This window comes from Podarcis cretensis, assembly GCF_951804945.1.
Source record: "Podarcis cretensis genome assembly, chromosome: 1".
Taxonomy (NCBI): Eukaryota; Metazoa; Chordata; class Lepidosauria; order Squamata; family Lacertidae; genus Podarcis; species Podarcis cretensis.
Window position 1 is genome coordinate 111,433,321 of NC_137170.1, and position 22,838 is coordinate 111,456,158.

General features: G+C 41.9%; 1 long non-coding RNA gene across 1 annotated transcript; it reads left to right on the forward strand.

Moving 5' to 3' along the window:
• The first annotated feature begins 16,323 nt into the window (after positions 1–16,323).
• Positions 16,324–18,813, forward strand: LOC307210015. The gene is made up of 2 exons (XR_013835825.1): positions 16,324–16,398; positions 18,535–18,813. It is a non-coding gene; the product is annotated as an uncharacterized lncRNA (long non-coding RNA).
• The last annotated feature ends 4,025 nt before the right edge of the window (positions 18,814–22,838 follow it).

Here is a 22,838-nt window from a genome sequence, read left to right on the forward strand (position 1 = left end):
TTGATTGACTGTATAAAAAGGAGCCCAGGCCAGACAACATCAACAGGAGTCCTGCCACAGCGCTAGACCTCAACACCTGCCAAAGCGTATTGGATACCAGTGCCAGGACATCCAGCTTTGAGATGTAACCAGATTTATCTCAGGTTTTTATTTTTAAATATTTTTCTACTGTCTTTAAACTAAAAACTAAACTTAAAATGGTGTTTCCATGGAAGTGAAATACTCATTCTGCCCAGTCATGAGATGTCACCAAGTTGTCAAGTGACCTTTGCAGGGCAAAATAGGTCTTTTCAATTCTGTGCAGCACTTTTGAGGGCTCCTCTGAAGGTCTGACAATCAACTGATTGTCAGGTCTTCAGAAGCCACTTTCAAAGTACTGCCTGGCCTAGTGCTTTGCACAGGTCGGTGTATAGATGCCTGCAAACCCCCAGATGGCCAAGCCAGCTTTTTACCGGCCTCACATGTGATATCATATACGACATCAGTTGGGTATGGGTTGCCCAAAATTAGGGAGGCATGGTGGGCCAAATCAGGCCTGGGAGCCAGAGACCCACCACCCCAGCATAGAGTTTCTGACATAGGGGACCTGGTGTCTGACAAAGGAGCCCAAGCTGTGCCCATGTTGGAAGGAGACACCTGCGGTTAGAGGTGTAAAGGAGATCGCAAAGAGCTTTTCTCCAGTTATGCACCACTTGAGCGGTCGGCATGTGAAAAGGTCTTTCTGCCTTAAGCATTTCTTCCATTTTGTTTTTATACCTATCTTGTCCTTTTGCACTGGTTTTAAAGCTATTTTTAGTTATTTTTAGGTGAATCGCCTTCAGACTCACGTGGAAGGCGATTCTTAAATAAAATAAAGAAATAATAAAACAAGATGTTATTATTCCTACCTCCTGCATACAGGGCAGCTATAGCCAGCAAAGAAAGAAAGAAAGAAATTGATCATTTAAAGACCAGTGAAAAATGCATACCCTGGGTGATGGGCAGTTATAGAAGCTATGTCAAATTAACACCAGCAAGCACAGATTTCTGAACATAATGGTATCCCAAAAAAGAACAAAGCAGAAACATGAAGTCTTGTGGAGGGACGGAGCAAGGGGAGATCTGCAGGAGACTGGCTACAGGAGGCTACAAGGTTAAACTGGAAGCCTAGAGAAGTCTGAAGAACACAGCTGTAGATAGCACTGAACGGTGTGTATTTGGGGAAGGGAAATGTCAAGGAGTCTTGGTTTTCTAAAATGATTGAGGACTCAGTGAGCTGGGAGGTAGGAACTAGACTTTTAGGGTGGTGGCACTCGAACTGCCATTGGCCATTTAATATTCAGAGTACTCAAAAGTTCCAACTTCAGAAACGTGAGCCTTTTCACTATAAAAAAGGCAAGGCCAGAACCAAAAGCTTCAGGGTCAGGGGGAGGCAGATTTCTGTCAACACAAAGGTATCATGCTGGTCCCCCAAAATAAGGATGTTTATATGCAGTTGTACATGAGCAACATACAAGTAATGGATTTAAGCCTGCCGGAGCACAGTCATATGCAAGAAAGTGCAGACTGATAGTATGGACATTTGGGAAATGGAATATTCAGCTGGACAGCTTAAAAAACACACAACTATGGATGAGATTCAACTAAGCTGTTGCATGCACTGAATGAGGTCCACTCATGCAATGGGACTTTCTTCCTCACCCTGCCCCCCCCCATGCCCCCTAAATTTGTTCTGGCAGATTGGGAGGAGGGGAGGGGGAAGTCCCATTACACAGTGGACCTCGTCTCATGCACACACACCACACTTTGTGCCACGTTAAATCCCACCCTTTGGATATACTTCCACCTTTGATTCCCCTCATCTAAGCAGGGAGGTGCCTACAGTGGTTTGTTCTACTTTCAGGGATTCTAGGTATAGAATATGAAAAACTCAAGACCGTATAAATTTTCATGATGCTAAACTGGGTCCTGTCGAGGTTTAGACTTGCAGCGGCTGGTCCCTGCTGCAAGGGGGAGGAACTCATTGGGGTGGCCAATCTCTGAAGGCTTATGGGATCCATTTGGATTGCAGAAGGTCCTTAGGAAGTTCCAGTCAGCTGGGCAGGTGTTACTGGTCCTGGTCACTTTGTGGAATGTAGGGATGACCCAGATGGTTGATATGGTTGCTCTCAAGCATCCTCTTCTACTGAGCCCAGTCAGCTCCTTGATATACTGGAGAGCTAAGCACCTAAGTCTGTGGAAATTTTTGCCCCAACGTTGACTGGAATCTAATGTCTAATGCAACCAGAATAAGCTGTATTAAGCGCAGCACACATGAATAGAGAAAGAAGCAGTGGTACCACTTGGCTCACTGGAAGAGACCATCTCTTTCAGATATAGCATGGTTCATGCAGCTGTGGCTTTCCATATGTTGCTGAACTCCATCACCCATCTGCCCCAGCTAGCACAGCCATTGGTCAAGGATGACAGGAGTTATAATCCAACAATACCTGGAGGGCCACGGGCCTCTCTGGATGGGCATTCCAGCTGTGCAGTTAGCTTATACAGTGGTACCTTGGTTTTCAAACGCCTTAGTACTCAACCAACTTGGAACCCAAACACTGCAAACCCGGATGTAAGAGTTCCAGTTTGCGAACTTTTTTTGGAAGCCAAACATGCTCCGTTTTGAGTGCCACACTTCCATTTTGAGATGAGGTCTGTCTGTTTTTGCCATTTATTTTGTGTTTTTGTGGCTTTTTTGTTTGTTTTTGTGACTATGTGGAACCCAGTTCATCTACTGATTGATTGTGTGACTGCAGTACATTGTTTATTGCTTTCATTTTATGGCTCAATGGTCTCGTTAGATAGTAAAATTCATGTTAAATTGCTGTTTTAGGGGTTGTTCTGAAAAGTCTGGAACAGATTAATCCATCTTGCATTACTTTCTATGGGAAAGCATGCCTTGGTTTTGGAACACTTTGGTTTTGGAACGGATTTCCGGAATGGATTAAGTTTGAGAACCAAGGTACCACTGTATCTTGTGACTTGAGTGTTGTTTATTTCAGCAAGCAGAGCATGTGTCCTTAAGTTGCTTTGCCCATAAGAAACTTTCCCCTCTTCCTTCTTGTGCTTTTGCTTTGTTTTCTTTCAGACATCACATCGCCCTGGAGGAAGTGTTTTAAAAACATCCTAAGGCTCAGATCTGTCATTGGCAAACAGTAGCAGAACTACAACTGGTCAGTTTCAACAAGACATCTCTGGTAATAATAATAATAATAATAATAATAATAATAATAATAATAATAATGTGGAGATGAAGAAACCATGACATGAATTTTCTGCCAAGCCTTGTGAGTCTTTATGTGTGTTTTGTAAACAGCAGCAGTTCACCACATACCCATTCAAAGTCAAGCCACCTGCCCCCCCCATGCATCTTCTCTGATGTAAAAGAGAAGTCAAAACACATCCTCTTGGGAAGTAAAATAAATGAACCCAGGAGGAAGAATATTAAGTGGGTTGGTTTGTTTTGCATTATGGTGCTCATTCTTCTGATTCACTGTGATGTAACTTGGTTGGGAAATAATGCCAAAACCACAACATTCTTTATCTGTCTTTTTCCCCTTAGAGTGTTTGCCAAAATAGTCACACCAGTTCAACCCCAAAATGGAGGGAGCGCCTGATGTTACCCACATTTTAACTGCATTGTCCCAGGAAAAAATGTATATCCAGTGTTGTTTCTTTTTTAAAAAAAATGTTGACCCATGGAACTTTTGGTGCACAATTAAATTACTCTTCACCTATTTTTAGCCTATAGAAAAAAATGTCCAGAATTATTATTCAATGCATATCCTTCTTCAGCTGAAATGAATTTCTGGGGTACCTTTAACATTTCAGCTTCCTTTAGCAAAAAAAAGAACATCACCATTTTAAGTAGGGTTGAAACAAACAAACAAACAAAAATCCTTCCAGTAGCATCTTAGAGACCAACTAAGTTTGTTATTGGTATGAGCTTTCGTGTGCATGCACACTTCTTCAGATAAGTAGGGTTGTAAGATTTCTGACCTGCATTCATCGCAAACAGCATTGCTTCCATTCCACTGCAGTTCGCTTACCACCAAATGCTACATCATTCATCTCTCTCATAATGTATGTTATGCATAACTATTTGTGTAACTTACATAACTTCCATTCATTCCAATCTAAAGCAAATGTCAATGTAAAACAAAAGTCATTAATTGTGTATCATTTGAGGACTTAAAAAAAATGTGAATGAATACTCATCCCATTCCTAACTCAAGACAAACATGGAATTGCCACAATCCTCAACCGACAACAACTGTCCAAAGAAGTGGGGGGGAAACATATTGACAAAACTAGATTGGAACTGAGGAATAATCTACTGTAGGATAGGCAGACAATAGAAAATGCCCACCACTTCTTGTTACATACAGCTCTCAGTTAAAAGTGATGAAGGGACCGACCACAGCAGCAGACCCAGCATCTAGTGAAGGGGGCTGAAATCTGATGCCACAATCAATCTGGTAGTTTTTAAGGTGCCACAAGACTCTCTGTTCTCTTCCTCATTGCAATTCTTGAATGGAGAATAATGGCACAGACCTTTGATCATCTTTACACAAACCTATCCTACCCCCCAAGAGGTAGGCCAGGTCCTCTCAGGCAAGCACGCGCGCGATTGTGCAGGAGTTCATAAGGTTTCGAGGAAAAAAGAGCAGAAAGCCCATAAAACTTCTGCTGCAATTCACAGAAACTTTCAATGAGATTGGAAGCGTATTCATGTTGAAAATATTGAGTCGCTAAGCCTCCAGACTGCATTCCAAAAGTCTCCTAGAAACATTTCAATCAAGAGTGCGAGTGTGAGACAGCCAAGCCATTTGGGCAAAAAAGCACTGTGCAGAATTATGTTGGTGAATCTAGTGCCCTCCAAACGACCCCATATTAGAGCCACAGCATTAAGTCATGGAGAAACCTGTAAGTAAGATGAATATTTTTTTTCTTTAAAAAAAGAGAGAGAGAGAGAGGAGAAAAGGAAAAACCTCCCGAGTTCCCAGTAAGAATGCTAAATTACCCCTTCTCCCAATGGAATGGTTCACTTTCATTTCCAAGTAGCAGTAAAGCCTATTGACCCCCTCAGTGTTATCCTTTTCACTGCTCATGCAGTACTTTCTTTAATCTCTCGGATCAAAGATTGGTCAATAAAAATCATCCCTGCTTTTGTGAGGAGCAAACAAACTACAGTCGGTCTTATGATAATTGTAAATCTACACTAAATTCTTTGAGAAAGAGAAAACCTTCCAAGTTAACCAGGCTGTTGGAAATTTGTCATTCTCTTCTGCTAAAAAAGCAAACTTTTCAAAGCTTGCTTGTTTAGAATGGTAGCAAATCTTTATTGCACACCCTAAACTCTTTTTCCTTTTTGTTTTGTTTTGTTATTGTTTTACAAATGTTTGCTGAACTTTCACTAGCCTTAGAATATTCAGCTACTGCATTATGCTGGTTTTGTAGCATATTGGCTATGATCTTGAGGAGTGGATGTGGGGGAATTAAATTAAGGAACAAATTCCTACCAGCAAAGGCTTCACACCAAGGTGGAAATGTTATCCGTGCTGATTTCTGGGTTTGCACTGCAACTGATTATTGGTGGAGAGATCTGTTTCTTTCCTTCTCCCTGTACCCCACCATCTGTTTCAACGGCACACATGCTAGAATTGTATATATTCTTCAGAGATAGAATATATTCCATGATTTTGTTCAGTAAAGTAGAAGTAGTAATTACACAAACATGGGTCAGTAAGAAAGGTCAAGGGGCTGGGCAATCTATTAATAATGGCACCTGCGTTCATCAAAAAGATACTATTTTAGGAAGCTGGTGACATCCTCGAGAGAGATATTGAGGTTAATAGGCCAATATAGTGAAGTGCCTGGTTGCACGTGTAACAAAAATAAATCTGAAATTACTGGATTGAATATAAAAGATGAAGAAAGAAAAAAGTTTTTGGAATAAACTTTTTAAAAGATGAGAGAACTTGGAGTTATGACTGCTTGTCTGCCTGCCTGCATTTACAGGTGAACTTTCATAATTCGCATTTTTCAAAACAGCACATGAACCAAAACCTTCAAAATTCACACTTCTCCAATTGTTTGCAATGCAGTTCTCCAGCCAAGAAATGTACAATGGTACCTCGGGTTACAGATGCTTCAGGTTACAGACTCCGCTAACCCAGAAATAGGTTAAGAACCCAGGTTAAGAACTTTGCTTCAGGATGAGAACAGAAATTGCACGGTGGCGGCAGGAGGCTTAACCTGAGGTACCACTGTATACAGAAATGCATACAGTAGGATAAAGTGTGCATATGCAAGTAAAAATAACATACAAAATGCATTATATCAGAGGAATTCCCTTCGCAAAAACTTGTTTTCAATAGGTAACATTGCATACAAAACTGTGTATTGCCAAGAGAAATTTGCACCAAAATGCAGATGAATTTTTATGAGAACTTGAAAAAGAATCACAAAAGATGAACCTCCAGCCTCAGCTAAAACTGGTTGATCATGCCAGTCTTCCTTGGACTGGAGTTCGTCTCTTTATAGCCAAATAACTTTCTATGAAACTGTAATGGATGAAGTACATTCCTGCTACTTATCTCACTGTAACATGCGTGTGTGTGCGCGCGCACACACACACACACACACACACACAAAATTTGCTTTCCTTTGAACACTACCAAAAATCAGTGAAATAAAGTGAAGCCTACTTTTGAATCGTGGCATACAGCATCATTTAAGTGTTGACAATCATCCATTCACCTGGGCTATTTCCACCTGACATTTCTTTGGCGACAAACAAGCTACACAACAGTAAAGCTTGTCTGAAAGTTGCCACTATCTAATTGTCAGGTTGCGTTCCCATCAAACCATGCCTGGGCTATGGGATGTCATTCCCAACTCAAGAGCTGGAAATTATGCTCTCAGTTTTATTGTTCTGAAATCAGTGGCTGGAACTGGGATCTTGAGATTGAAACAGAGAGCCTGAAATATGATATAGCATGAAGGAGGTGTGACTCTGGACAGGGGCTGAAGCACTGGAGGCTTAAGGGAGATTGGGACACTGCCCTACCAGATTCATTCTGTCCCAAGTCAGTTCCCCTGCCCCACCTGCTTTCATACTTGCAATCAGCCCAGGGGGTGGTGCTGGCTTAGGGTTGCCATATTTCATGAAGTGAAAATCCAGACACAAAAGTTGTTGAGCTGTTTTTAAGGAAAATCGGCAAAAACGACACTGCTGACATGGATTGCCATATGGCCAGATTTTCCCGATTTCCACCCAGAAACTGCTTCCAACTGCAGTGTTCCGGGTATGTCCAGAAAATTCCGGACATATGGCAACCCTATCTAGCTGCTGGCTTCCTCCTCAGCCTCAGTGCCTTTGTAGACTTCAGCAGAGAGGAGGATAAGAACAAAACTAGAATCAGCTGGCTCAACTGGCATATCACTATTCCCTTCCTTATCTGAGGATGGCTCTTGGGACTAAGCACACACCAGTCTATGGAGCCGACATGGGTAGGTATCCAATGTCACCTGTTTTTGGTCCTCCCACTTGATCTATTCTGGGCTTGGACTTACCAAGCAGGAGCAGTGGACAGTTGAGAAATTGCAGTTGGGGGCAGAATTAAGGTCATAGGGGGCACAAAGAGAGCACATTGGATGGAACCCCCTAAAACTGGAGCCAACTTTACATGATGTTTCAAGTTCCTAATCCAGATTCCCTAATATCTTATTATCCCCCATCCAGGCAAGGGATCATGCCAAGTCCAACTTGAGTGCAAAGTAGCATGTCATAGAGGTCAACATTCATGCAAGAAACAACAACACAACCAATTGTTGCACCTTATGCCTTTCAGGACCAGCTGGAAACCATTGCTAAAGAAAGGTTGCAAGAGCAAACCAATAACTTGCAAGAACCTTTTGCTTATTTTTGTTCGTCAGTTCCTCCTTCCCATCTTGTTCAATAAGTAATATGAGCCTTAATGGCCTTTTCAACCTGTGCTCATGCATTGATCTCTCCTTTCCACTCAACTCACTCTGCATAAGACCTTCCCTGCTGAACAAGACGGCCAAACTTCCTTTTGTCTTCAAACCTTCTCCAAAAGAGATTGCTTCTGTGGGGGGGGGGGATCTGCTTCTCACACAGTGACATGCCTTCTTATTGTGGCAAGAACCACGAATTCCAGTGAGCTAAAATTTTGTGACTTTCAGAATCAGGGCTGTCTTAAGCATATGCAGCGCCAGGGTGCAAAGATCCGCCCAGCACCACCCCCACCCCCAGATTGCCCAGTCCCAGGCGCGCAGGAAGGCGGAGCTGGCCGGCCGGCTGCCTTAGTGTCTCACTAGCTTGGTCACCCCCAAACTCCCAACACAGAGCCACCCACAGCAGAAGAGCCCATCGTGGCGCTCTGACCGATGGGCGGGCTCTTCCCTGGACTCTCGGCCTGGGTGCCCTGCACCCTAGCGCCTATGGGTAAGACGGCCCTGCAGGTGATAGTAGGACACATTTTGACAGGTGATCTCTTCATCTCACATTTTTATGCAATCCTCAAAAATATGTCATCCACAATCTTACTGATGAACATTTCACCTCTATCGTTGGAATCATCAGGAAAAACCCAAACCCTTGCATAAACACATAATAGCTATAAAGTTATTTAAGAGCAGGCATTAGAAAGGATGGGAAACAGACATCTGGTTGGCCACTGTGAGCACAGGATGTTGGACAAGATGGGCCAGTGGCCTGATCCAGCACAGCTTGTCTTGTACTTTTAACTAAAGAGACATGCTACAAAAGGAAAAAAGGAACGAGGAGAGAGGAAGCAAATGAACTTGTGTTCCAATTATTTCATACCATTACATAATGTAGTGACATCATCACCAGGTAGAATGGGAAGGAAAGAGCCCAATGGCAGGCCGTTCCCAGGCAAGCCAATGGATGGGACCCCTCAGAGACAGCCATGAGAATATCATATGGAAGGATTTCATGGCCTGGGCACTCCCAAACAGCCTCCTTCTCTCCTTTTCACGTGCCATGGGCAAAATTAAATTGCGGGCACCTCGAGGCCAGAGGCCATGCTTCCCCGTTTCTGCTAAGATGTGTCCAGCACACTTGTTGGATATAAAAATAATAACTAAGAGAAGGATGCAGCATCTGCTCCCTCCTCATAAATAAGGAACTATGATTATTTTCTATACACATTTATACTGCAAGGTTAATAGGCATTTTGCTGGCATACTTATTTTTAAAAACAGACTTTGGCTTCCAATGCCAGGTCAAGCACATCAAGACTCAAAGGTTGTGAGAATCTCTATATTATATGCACAACAGCCCAGTATTAATTTGCTGGTCGCTCAGGCTGCATATTTAAGTTTGGCTACTGAGCATCAAAGAAAGTGGAGATGCAGCAATCAGCTGTGCGTAGCCACTTGGTGAACGTTATTCAACTGCTTTAGCAGCACCACCATGCATTAATTACAGAAACAGAAAGATTAGCCCTGATATACTTCTCTGTCAGCCGGTGGTCAATAAAATGTTATCTGCCATCTTGACATAATCAAGCCATTCAGCTTTCCAGTGTGCATCAAACGTACAGATCCTTGTTTTGCACACCCACCCACTCGCAACAACAGCAAAATCACTGCCCACAAGGGGTTTCTCTGGCACAAACTCCACTGAAATGAATGAAAGCTGTGCAGTGTGGTAACAGTCCTTTACAAGAGTCTGCTCCCCATCCCGCAGCATCTGCCATGTGAGGTGGCTGCCTCACTCTGCCTCAAGGGCAGGGTTGGCACTGGCTGCAGTTGCTGAAATTCCCCCTTCTATACCCAGCATTCCGGAGCATTGCAGACCCTCCAAGTGTCTCTGTTTTCCAGGGACATCGCAGATTTACAGAAGCTGTCCCGGTTTCTGATTTGATCCCAGAATGTCCCGCTTTTCCTTAGGATGTCCCTATTTTCTTTGGAGAAGTGTTGGACGGTATGGTGAGATATCCCTATTTTCATCAGAGAAATGTTGGAGGGTGTGGAGTTATCTGACGCCTGAGCAGCCCTGTATACGGAAGTTATTTTAACGTTTAATGCTTTATTATGTTTGTATATATTTTGGAAGCTACCCAGAGTTGGGTATGATTAGCAAAATAATAATAATAATAATAGAATAAGACGTCCTTATTTTCATAAGAAAGAGACGCGGGTAGCACTGTGGGTTAAACCACAGAGCCTAGGACTTGCCGATCAGAAGCTCAGAGGTTCGAATCCCCGCAACGGGGTGAGCTCCCGTTGCTCGGTCCCTGCTCCTGCCAACCTAGCAGTTCAAAAGCACTTCAAAGTGCAAGTAGATAAATAGGTACCACTTCGGCAGGAAAGTAAACAGCATTTCCGTGTACTGCTCTGGTTCACCAGAAGCAGCTTAGTCATGCTGGCCACATGACCTGGAAGCTGTACGCTGGCACCCTTGGCCAATAAAACGAGATGAGCGCCGCAACCCCAGAATCAGTCACGACTGGACCTAATGGTCAAGGGGCCCTTTACCTTTATTTTCATAAGAGAAATGGAGAAATGTTGGACGGTAGGCCTCTGGGCACCCTATGCCTCATTGCTTTGCATATTTCTCTTGCGCATATAAACCTCTATTCTACACAAATGTCACATTCTCCAATATGCCCATGTGTGTGAGAGAGTAATATAGGACCCTGGCATATATTAGGCTTTTTTTCTGATTACACCAAAGTTAAACAAGCAGTGGCTGAGAGCCAAGAAAGAACCCTCTTGTCCGACAGATGCTTTTTCTATATAGCCGAGCACTCTTCCAACTGATAGGAACGATGGTGTCGTTGCAGAAAGAGGAGAGTTAACAAAAGGAAGGGATGCTGTCTGCTTCAACATGGGAAATAGGGCAAAATGCAAGGGCACGGGAAAAATCTAAAAGACAGTGAACTGAGTCCATTTCAAAACAGATAAAACATTTACAGAACAGCTGAACCTTTTGTGACAGAGCACACACAAATGGTAAAACAGTAGGCATTTATTTTCATAGCCATCATATGTCCATGATAAAAGTCAAAATAAATCATAAATACTGGCATAAATATAGAGTATGGTATACATATAGCCATGGCTGCAATCTTGTGCCCAATTAAGTAGCTAAAATCCCACTGGGTCAATGGGATGCCAGTCTTTTTTAATTTGTAATCTATCCATCTATCAATTGATTACACTCACATACACATACACATAAAGGTTGTGTATAACTGCGTACAACTGTTATTCTCCAATGGCTTAAGATTTTTCACTACTGAGTTTTGCAAACAGCAGCAAAACCACTTATAGCATTGTGGAGTGCTGCCTCTCCATTTTAAACAAAGCATTCATACTGGAAAATAATGTGAATACTTCAGACATGAAACAATATGCACCTTCTCTAAATTGTTTCTAATGATAGAGGGATATTAATAAAATCCATAAACCATTAGTACTGTTATGGCTGCTTTGTTCTGAATTACACATAGACCTTTTTATGTTTATTCCTCACAGAAAATGCATGAAAAAAAATTGAAATCCTCTCTAATTGCACTCTCTGAAGATAGCTGGTAAAATCATTTCTAGCAGCTATAAATCAATTGCAGTATTTAAATGACCTGCCAGGTGCATCTTCTGGGTATCAGACTAATTAAGGGAATGTATTAATTGCAACTATTCATCAACACCACCAATGTTGTTAGGTAACGCTTTCAATGAATCTTTTCACCATATTATCCAGCAATAAAACTGCAGTTTGGCCAAGTGGTAGGGGGAGAGAAGGATGAATTTTAAAGAGGTAAACACATACCATACCTTGTTTCAAAAATTGTATTGGCGCTTGTCTCATATAATGCAACAGAATATGACTAAATACATCAATCCTGCATATAAAGAAGCAACAGCATAAGGTATGTAAAATATTTCGCTTGCAGCAGGGGGGAAAAATCACAATAAGCTGGAAAAAAATAGTTTAAAAACTAAAAGAAAACAAGACTCTGGGTAATGGCTTTATTAATGTCCTTTATATTTATATTTTCCCCTGATGATGAAGTTACGGATCAGTAATAGGATATGGCAAGTGATTTGAGTACTTATATGTAGACTTAATACAACTCAGTTCTAATCACTGGAATCAACCACCTTTGGTTGTAATTCCCTGTAGATCTTAATTTTTTTAAGTGCCTGAACCAGCTTGTTCTGGCCCAGAAAATGCTTGCCAGACAGGATATTTCATCCAGGTGTCTCCCAAAACTTTTAACCCCCTTTTATGGAATCTAGTCTCTCCAGTTCCTTCAGCAAAAGTGCTGGGTCGTGGTATGTTCGAAGGCGGACTCTGGTGCCTTTAGAGACTGCAGAACCAAACAACACAAACACAAAAGGGTATGTTGAGTCCTTAGTCCATTTTTAAGGCATGATTGTCCCACAGTCGAAAATCACATTCAACACTCAAATTTCACCTGTAATTAAGTAACCTACTGAAATATCATTAACCAACACTGGGATGCTCCTGTGGGAACAATCACAGGCCTGGCTCATACCATTACTGTGGCCTAATTGGCAGCTTCCATATTAATGAGAGCTGGGATATATACCTATAGCCAACAAAGAGCTATTTTCACACCCCACTCCCCCCCCCCCACATACCATCACAATGAGTGATGTCATCAAATTTCATAATTCCTTCATGCCAAATAGAACTCTTAGTGATTCAGGTCCTAGCTTTATGTACTGTTAATGGCATGATTAACCATCATATAAACCCCCTGCCAAGCAGGTGTTTCCTGCTTGGCAGGGGGTTGGACTCGATGGCCCTTGTGGTCTCTTCCAACTCTATGATTCTATGATTCTATAAAGGTTTTTAAATAAATAAATAAATACCAGGTATGGGTAGGGAGTTGTCATCAGTGCTACATGGGGAAGCAAGGTTTAAGATTTTCTCTCCAGCTACGATCTCAGTAAAAAATACTCCTCACCAATATAGCTTTTCCTAATGCTGTACGTTGTGTGGGGTTTGATTGTTTGTTCGTTATAAAGGTCACAACCATGTTGGGAAGCAGAAACTTGATGACAATCTCCCACCCCAATGCAACTGGTTTAAAAACTCAACAACGTGATTGCAAATCATGTCACTTGTTTGGCATGTAGCCAGACCCTCGTAATGCTTAGTTTCAACATAATATGCACACATTACAGCCCCTCAGATATGACGGAAACTATGTGGTGCAATGGGGTAAAAGCAGTGAAGCAACAATGGGACCTGTGAAGCAATCTATCTTGGACCTGGTCCTCACCAGCAGGAAGCAACTGATCAATGAAGAGGAAGTACTGGGAACCTTGGGAGGAAGTGATCGGGTCCTCTTGGGTTTCATGACACTGAGGTAAGAGGAAGCTGAGTGCAGTCGGACATGCACTATGGGCTGTGGGGCTCTGAATACAGGTCAATGAAAATGGTGTGGCGGGGAGGATTTTTTTATATTACAGAGTTTTAAATATATCCAATAGATGCATAAACTTTGGCTATGGTTGTAAAGTTTGACTATGGGTTTCCTAGGAGTAAGTCCAACTGAAATCTGTGGATTTACTTACCAAGTAAAAATGCAGGTGATTAGGATCTATATCCACTGGATACTAATCAATGCTCATTAAAGTTTTACCTCTGTTTGTATTCCAGGCTTCCAGCTACTGCGACGTTTACAAGGCTTGCTGCGCTATATCCACTTTTTAATATTAAATTATTTTTATATTTATAGGAAAGACCCTCTTTTCTTCAAGTATATGATTGTACACGCCTTGCACCATGGTTTGAAAATGGCTGTTAAGTGCTCATGGAATGGAACATTTAACTGTCATTTATATATTTAGTCATTGTTATTGCTATTTATTATTCCTACTGTGGGCACAGTGTTCCCAATCAAGGGTCAGGGCTCAATTGTCTAGCGGCTAGCACTAACAAATAACTGAAAAGACAGCTAGGCAAGTCCCCTGTCCCAGAGAGGTTACAGCCATAGACTCAGCAGCGTACTTATGTATTTCTAAAATGCAGACTTCAGCAAAAAAAGAAACATCTGGGAAATCTTTAAAGGGGGAAAAAACTCTGAAGGGATTTAAACTGTAACAGGACTTTATCACAAAGAAGTTTCCCCCTCTTGGTTTTTTTTTTTGGGGGGGGGGCACTTTAAAAATTACAAATCTACAACATAGGGCATACTTTTACCTGTGGAAGAGGAAAAGCAGACACTCACAGACCACCAGACATGGCTGACACACTTGCATCAATTTTGTGTTGCAGGCGCTCAGAAGCCAAGGCCAATCACAGCTTCCCAGCAAAACAGAAGTGTGTGCGGCTGCTACAAGTGGCAATCGATGTGTGAATTACATATGCTCTTTCCTAAACAGAAGTGCAATCCATGTGGGAAACAAGATGCGCTTAAGGCAGCCCTTAAACATTCGTGTTCCTTAAGAAAAAAAGCCATATCCATCGCTGGTCCTGCATAACCAAACAGGGTTGGTTGGTTGGTTGGTTTGTTGTTTTAAATAAGACTAGTTTTGAGAATTGTACCTGCAACAATCTGGGCATTCTAGTTTGGATCATTTTTATGTTCAACAGAAGTGATGCAACATTCCGCAAGCATTTTAAAATACCGAACTTCATGTTACAATGGTTAAAAACGAGTCTCCCGCCCCACCTTTTTTTCTGTCTTAGGTGGATTGGGTTTATCTACCTCTTTGTAGTATACTGAATTGGGTATTTCTCACTTTTTTTTTTTTTTTTTTTTGTCTAAACTGCAGAAATAAAAGTTCACAATAAAAGTAAGATATTGCTCTCGGCTTCCCTTCTCTTTCCCTACTGCTGTATGATCTTCCTTTTGTCCTCGATCCCTCCTTTATCCTTTTCACCTTCTCTTTCTTACTCTCACACTGTCCCCTTGATCCATCAGACGCAGCCAAGCCATCTGATACGTATGCCTGAAAGTAATTTTGGACAGAATCAAAATGCCCTAGAATCCTTAGTAATCCTCCTCAGATCCCTATACTGAGCTCTGGTTAGGCCCTTATATATTCAGCGAACAGCCTTTCAGTCAACCGGTGAGGAAATTGAAAACCTTTTTACAGTAACACTGGAGAGAGATGGCAAGTCGTGAAACAAACCAGTCCGCTAGAAAGAGGGGGAGAGGGGGGGGAGGAGGAGGGAAGGGTCTGTGCAGAATTAAAGTTATGATGGCCATAGAGCAGCAATTGGAAAGAGGGAAGCCATACTCAAGAAAGCAAGTTGTCCTATGCATGCTTCCATATTTCATAGATAATTACTTCAACTGCCTCAGAACACCTTGCATTTAAAAATTGCACTATAGTAATGGGACTTGTGTACCATATTTCTTTCAACAGCTGGCGAAGGAAGAGTGAGAAGTAAAGTGATAGAAGCAACACAGCTGGTGAAATATATAAAAAAGAAAGGGAAGCGGCAATGCTAATATGATGCTAAAGGGGGAGCATCATGGCTGGGCCTGTAAAGGCGCATAGAGGTTGGAAGGGCAGATTCGGGAAGATGCAGACAAGTGGGGTCAGTCAGTGGTAATGTGTTGCCTACGGAGGGGCGTTACTTGCAGAAAGCTAAGGCTCCATGAGAACAGAGGCCTGAATTATCTCTGTGTGAAAAGGTCTCAGTGCAGCAGCCCATAGGGTGAGGCCATTTGCCTATCTGGGTGATGACCCTCGCTTCCAAATACAGTGGTACCTCAGGTTAAGTACTTAATTCGTTCCAGAGGTCCGTTCTTAACCTGAAACTGTTCTTAACCTGAAGCACCACTTTAGCTAATGGGGCCTCCTGCTGCTGCCGCGCCACCGGAGCACGATTTCTGTTCTTATCCTGAAGCAAAGTTCTTAACCGGAAGGACTATTTCTGGGTTAGCGGAGTCTGTAACCTGAAGCGTATGTAACCTGAAGCATATGTAACCCGAGGTACCACTGTAAAAAGAAGTCTGAGGCTGCAGTCCTATAGCCATGCACCTGGGAGCGGGCCCTATGGAATCCAATGGATCTTCCTTCCAAGTAGCCAGATCCAGAAGAGTATGTGTAGTTCCCTACATTTGACATTTCCCTCTAACTCTTACCTCAGACTTTCCTCCCTCTCCTCAGTCCTCTTGGGATTATATATATTACATACCATCCAACATTTCCACATCAAAAACCTGGGTGCAGGTCTTCCGGAATGTACTCCCGGGGTGAGTCACATGACCTGTGCCATGATCTCGCCCCAAGCGTTTCTTATTTCTTTTTCAAGGCAAGATTACAACAAAATGGCCGCCTTGATCTCATGCAATAAAATGGGGTGTCGATTTTTTTCTGGGACACTTGGTGGGTATTATATTAGCTTCCCCGACTCTGTCTCATTTCCCCTCTGTTTCCATTTTAATTTTTGAAGGGCTTTTAAGAGATGGCTCAACTTTTCTCCTCTTTCAGTTTTGTTTCTTCTTTTGCATATACTGCTTCAAATACATGTATCTGGTGCATATGGTCAGCTCCTGGCTTAATAAGCCAGGGCATACATAAACTCAAGTCCTTTGCTCTTACTTTACTCTTTCTTTTCTGTGAGTGGGAAAGAAAGCCAGGAAGCAGCAGCTAACCATAGCTTCCTTACGTCTGAACTGGGAAATGATGGTTAATGACTTTCAAAAAAGCAAAAATAGAAACCAATGGGTCCCATAGCTTGGCTTGTTTGGAAGCCATTAACCACGGTTTCTTTGACATAATGAGAAGCTATGGTCAGCTGTGCATTCCTAACATTCTGATCACCCTGAATAACCCTGATAACCACTATGTATTTTTGTTCTTGGACATCTTTTTATTAAAATATGTGGCGCTGTGGGTTAAAGCCTCAGCGCCTAGGGCTTGCCGATCGAAAGGTCGGCGGTTCGAATCCCTGCGGTGGGGTGCCCTCCCGCTGCTCGGTCCCAGCGCCTGCCAACCTAGCAGTTCGAAAGCACCTCCGGGTGCAAGTAGATAAATAGGGACCGCTTACCAGCGGGAAGGTAAACGGCGTTTCCGTGTGCGGCTCTGGCTCACCAGAGCAGCGATGTCACGCTGGCCACGTGACCCGGAAGTGTCTCCGGACAGCGCTGGCCCCTGGCCTCTTAAGTGAGATGGGCGCACAACCCCAGAGTCTGTCAAGACTGGCCCGTACGGGCAGGGGTACCTTTACCTTTACCTTTTACTGCTGTAAAGGTATTTATGCTTTTAATAACACTTAGTATTTGTGCCAAGGGTGGCTAACAGTCCATGGACTGGATCCAACCCAACAAGCCACGGTAAGTGTCCCCACCAGCCAGAGATCATCCCTCTGATTAGGAGATAAAAGATCCTTCTAGCAACCCTGTAGAGAAAATCTCTAAAGAGCGGTCAGAGGGATCTTTCATCTCCAGTCTGAGGGCTAAACACCACAGCACTGAGGTCAGAGATAAAAGGCAGCATTTGTTCCCACACCTTCACACCAGTAACAGAGGGATTATATCCTTGGGAAATGCATGGCGGAAGCACCTAGAACACCAAACCAGCAAACCACCAAGTTGGGAGACAGTAACAGGCTTTGGCTTGGTTATGAAGTCAAGCCAAAATTTGTGGAACCCCATGACTAAGATAAACAGGATCAATATTGTTCATTCCACCTGGAGAAGCTGAGAAATAGTGCCTTATTCAAGGCTACCTGGTGAGTTCATTGCCAAGGTGAGATTTTACCTGGATGCTTCGCAGCTCATCACTCACACTCATTACCCCTTAAGTGCAGCAGCTGCCGTGTTGCCCTGGTTTGCTCCACAGCAGGGATGGTGAACTTGCAACCGTCCAAACTCCCACCATTCCTGAATGTTTGGCATGCTGGCTGTTGCTCTTAGGGCAGCAACATTTGGAGGGCCACAGGCTCCCCACCCCTGCCTGCAAATAAGAACGGAGGCATAAGATAAAATAAGTGAAAATGAGAATTTTGATGCTTCACACATTAAGAATTGGTTACTTTTATACCCTTGAATATCAGATATATTTCTCTAACATCTCTCTGTTTGCCTGGGTTAATATTTCACAGCTTAGGTACTCTTGTTCGCTGCATTGTAGAATAGGTGAAGTGCCCAAGAACAACACATTTACTCTGTTGCTGGAAACTCAATAAATATGATGGAAATGGGAAGGGAATTATATTCTCTCTCATTGTCTTCTTCTGCATGATTAAATCATTAATCATTCTAAACATTCTCCTCTCATGATTCATGAGACCATTCCTATAGTCTTATATATTCCTTTATGACTATATAGTCAGTCTGGTATCTTTGACCCTTTCTTTGCTTTTTCCACCATCTGCCTTCCTCATGTTTCTTCTAATTAGGCCACTTTCTGCATCCTTCCTCCAGGTATCGTCCTACAGCTGTGGAAGTCTTTCTTTCTTTCATCCTTCATCAGATCCTACCCCATACATAAGCTTTTCCTTTCTCTCCTCTTTTAAAGGGTTTGGTCTCAGCTATATCTCAGATTCCTAAAGTTGGGTTGTTGGAGGCCATGGAGAATAGAAAGGAGGAGGAGGACAAAAAAGAGAAACATGGAATGATTAAATAAAACATCAGAGTTGTCCGAAACCAGTGTTGCTCATTTTGGACCCTGTGACCCTTCTGTGCTGATGAAGATGTAGTCATTCCAACTGCATATAAATAATATTGTTTTATTTTAAAGATTCATTTATTCTAGTGATTTTGTATTTTGCCTTTCAATAAAATTCCAATGATGGCTTTATTTGTTTATTTATTAAACCACTAGGGTTAAATCAGGCAGAACAAATCTTGGCTTAACCATGAGTCCCAGCTCAGATGCTAAGACAACCTTTGGATTAGGTAAACTTGGCATGGAAGTGAAGATGACCAAGCTGGTAATCCATAACATTACACTGAAATGCCAGAGCAAATAAAACAACTTAAAGCATCTAAAAGAGGTGCTAGCATTCAAGAGGGTAGGAGGCCATCACAGAAAAGACTCCTTCTCCATCTGCTGCAAACAAAATCGTCACTATCTGTCTGACTAGATGGCTCCATGGCTGGATGACTAGAAGGTGTTGATGTGCTGTTTTATAGCTATAGCTATTTATATGTTATTATTTCTGCATGATAAGCATGAAAACTAATGCATACTAGGCTAAACCTCCTCCTCCCAGAAATTATCACTGGTGCTTAACTGATGGTGACATCTCTGTGAGCCTCAATTCAGGTGACAAATCTCTTTCCCCACACCTATCTATTTCACTTCCTCTGGATCCTGCAGAACGAATGGTATGTGTATTATGACCACAAAGCAAGAGCCCTGTAGATAGTGACAGAGCTCAGTAAGGTTGCCAGAGACCTGAAGCCAAAAGGCGTCTTACTGAGTATGTCAGAGGAAGCAAGACAAAAGTCACCAACTGTGAGTCAAGCTAGAGGCATTGTGACAGTTCAAGACATTTAAGCACAGAACTGTCCAAACCACAGGAGTGGGAGGCCCTGATGTAAAAAACAAAACCTCCCCTTCTGCAGCTTGAAGGTGGAAGAGTTGCCAAGGCAACACGGTCAACAGATGAATCTTGAATCCTCAGGAGGCGGAAGGATTTAGACCTGGGGTGAAAACCGGTTGTCCAGGTTGGCTGGGGCTCAGGGGAGGAGTGGGGGGGGCTGCTGGGGCAATGGCCCCGCAAACATTTTGGGGGGGGTTGCTGGCAGGGTGGTGTGAGGAGGATGAAACAGGCATCCAATCAGACTGATTGGAAGGGCACACTCCTGCCCTGTTGCATCCTCCTCAAGTCGCCCTTCACACACCAGGTTCCATAAAGACACACTTTGCCAATAACCTTTGGAACAAAATGTTCTAAGCCATAGATCACCCAGCCCCAATTTGGATCCTCTCACTCATATACACACTGTTGCTTTTAGACTTCTCCTTTTCTTCCTCTCCTCCTTAAAACAGCTTTGTGTATCGAACATTGGAACTGCTGTGGTGTGGGGTGGTCCTAAGACTTTCCACAGAACTTCTGCTTCCTGCCTAGTTTTGACTGTATTTGCTGCTAAGTTTGACACTTCCCCTCCCGCAAGACTCCGGTACCTTTAAAAGTTGCATGATGACAGGCAGAAAATTCACAAGTACCCCATTTTCGGTTGCGGCCTTTCTGGGCTCAGAATAGTTGAAGCTGTTACCTTCATGCCTAAAGATATGAGGGGAGGGGTGTGCGGAAAGTCTACTTGCTGTAGCCCTCAAGTTTAAATAAATGGTTGCTGAAGTTGTAGATAAACCACTGAAAGGATTTGCTCTTGTAAGTTACAGCAGAGCAGCACGGGAGAAGGGGTTGTGGGGAGGATGAAAAATGGAAATTCTGTCTTAATAGGGAAAGGAGGGAAAGAGTTTGACAGCCCTGTGCTATTAGAAACTGAACCAATTCTTGTTCAGCGGCATGAATTTCAACCATAACAGCCTCGTGTTATAATTAATATGGCAAAGAGCTTCCATTTTGTAAGACCCGCAAGTTACCTCTCTAGATAAAAAATTATATTCTATTCTCTCTTTACGTTATGCAATCTCTTTACTGTAAATATTGCTGCGATAAGGAGAAGAACAAACATCAGCACCAGCATTTTGTTCCAAAAACATCCTGCAGAAATCACACTATGCTAGTGATATTTAATTGTAACATAAAAATTAAACACCATTTACTTGAAATAAAATCAGGGTAGTATGTAAATTAAGTAAGTTTCAATTCATGTCTTCTTACTCACATCTGTTGGCAGTTTAAATAGTTTTAGTGTCATTAATTGTTATAAAAGTGCAAGATTTGCTGTATGCTTGCCACTTAGGACCAAAGGCACAAAAGTCTAATTGAACTAAGTAATTAGTAATTTGTCATTTCCTATTGTCAGCAATTACTTTCTATTGGAAATCCGCACTGAAAATTCTAATTTGAAGTGAGGTTTGCATTTTATTGCTGTCCATCCAAATTAGTTTTAAACTGACAGCTACATTTTCATTAAAAATGTAAAGATATTAAATATACCTGCAGAGACTGAAAGGGAAAGTCTGCTACACATGAGTTCAAACTATATTTTTGACACTTAATGAGGAAAGGTTGAAATCCAAAATACTTCTTGTTATTCCAATGCAAAAAAAAAAAAAAAATCGGGGGGAAATCACATACATGAAGCAAGGCATTTTTTCTCCTTTTCAGTAGTTCCATTAAAATCTCATTGGTGGAATAATTCATGTGAGTAGCATTTTTTAAAAAAAATCTCATCATAAATCATAAGATTTCACTTCTAGTTTTCATTTTGCTTAAGGAAACCATACTCCACAGATGCTTTTCTTGTTCCTCTAAGATTCTGAGTGCCAAAGAAGGATAGAACTAAGGATAAGGGGGGGAAATGGGTCAGTTCAGATTTTAATCCAAACCTACCTAATTCACAATTCCTGAAAGAATATGCAAACTGAAAAGCAGTTGTCGTACGCACAATTTGCACTTGTTTGAATTTTGCATTCAACCAAATGATGTGAACAAAAAATGCTTATTAGGAGAAAGTACGTTCAAGAATGCATACACTGCTGAAAACAACATACAATACGTGCACTGTTATATTAGGCAAAGTTGCATGCATAAATGCGTACAAAGCCAATTTTCACATAAAAACTGTATGTAGATTGTTACGTTTTGATTGTGTTTTTATCATTGATGTTCTGTAATGTGTTTTTAATGTTGTATACCACCCCGGGATCTTCTGATAAAAGGTGGTATATAAATTGAAATAATAATGATGATGATGATAAATAATAATAATACTGACAAATTTTCATGAAGTGAAAATTTTCATGAAGAGGCAAGTATGAAACTGAAACTGACAGATTCGTCTGACCCTAGATAGAAATATACAGTTTTGTGTGACTTGTCCCGTTAGCTTTTCCCCATGTGACGTTTGATACAAAAGTGCAAGAGTGATTTTTCTGGAGTGTGTTTTTTAGTCTCCATTTAAAAAACCACCAGTGATGGCTATTATGATACATAACTGGACTCACATGGTGGGCAACAGAATATTGTGCCGATTAGCAGGTGAGATAAATGAATTCTGCCAAATGGACATACATACCCCTTCCAGAGAGCAGGCTCCTGCATGGGGAGATATTTTCCTTGCCTGAAGCCAAATATCCAGGGCCTAGATGTTCAAAGCTAAATGGTACTATTGATTCTGGTTTACTTATAAAAGGGAAGGCATTAGTCCAAAATCTTTTTCTTTTTTTTACCGCGGAGCTGTTATGAAATTATCTCCTTCACTCCCATTGAGCTCAAACCCTCAAACCATAAACTCCTTAAAGAAGAATATACTCTTTAAAGGGTAAATGCTTTTGAATAGTTAGGTTTCTAACCACTATATCTGCTTACTTATGTGAAACTGCTATTTCCATGTGCACTTTATAACACCTACTTCAACAGGTTTTTAGTATGTGTACATGTTTGACAGACTATAGAAGCACACAATCTCAAAAAAGAAAATCAACAAGGAAGTGAAGATCTCTTAGGGTGAGAGAGAAGAAAACTCCCAGGTGAGAGCTTGTAGGGTCCGCCATTTTCTGTGGTTGACAAGGGTTAAGAGCTACCTTTGAAAGAGGACTCTGTGTTTTCTTTTCTCCTTCTTTCTCTGTATTTGTTTTTATTTGGATTGGTTTCTTTTTATCTTATTGTATTATGAAAAGGGGTTAATAAAATCTTAGGGGGGTGGGGAAACAAAAGCAAGGCCAAAACAATATGCTGAGTT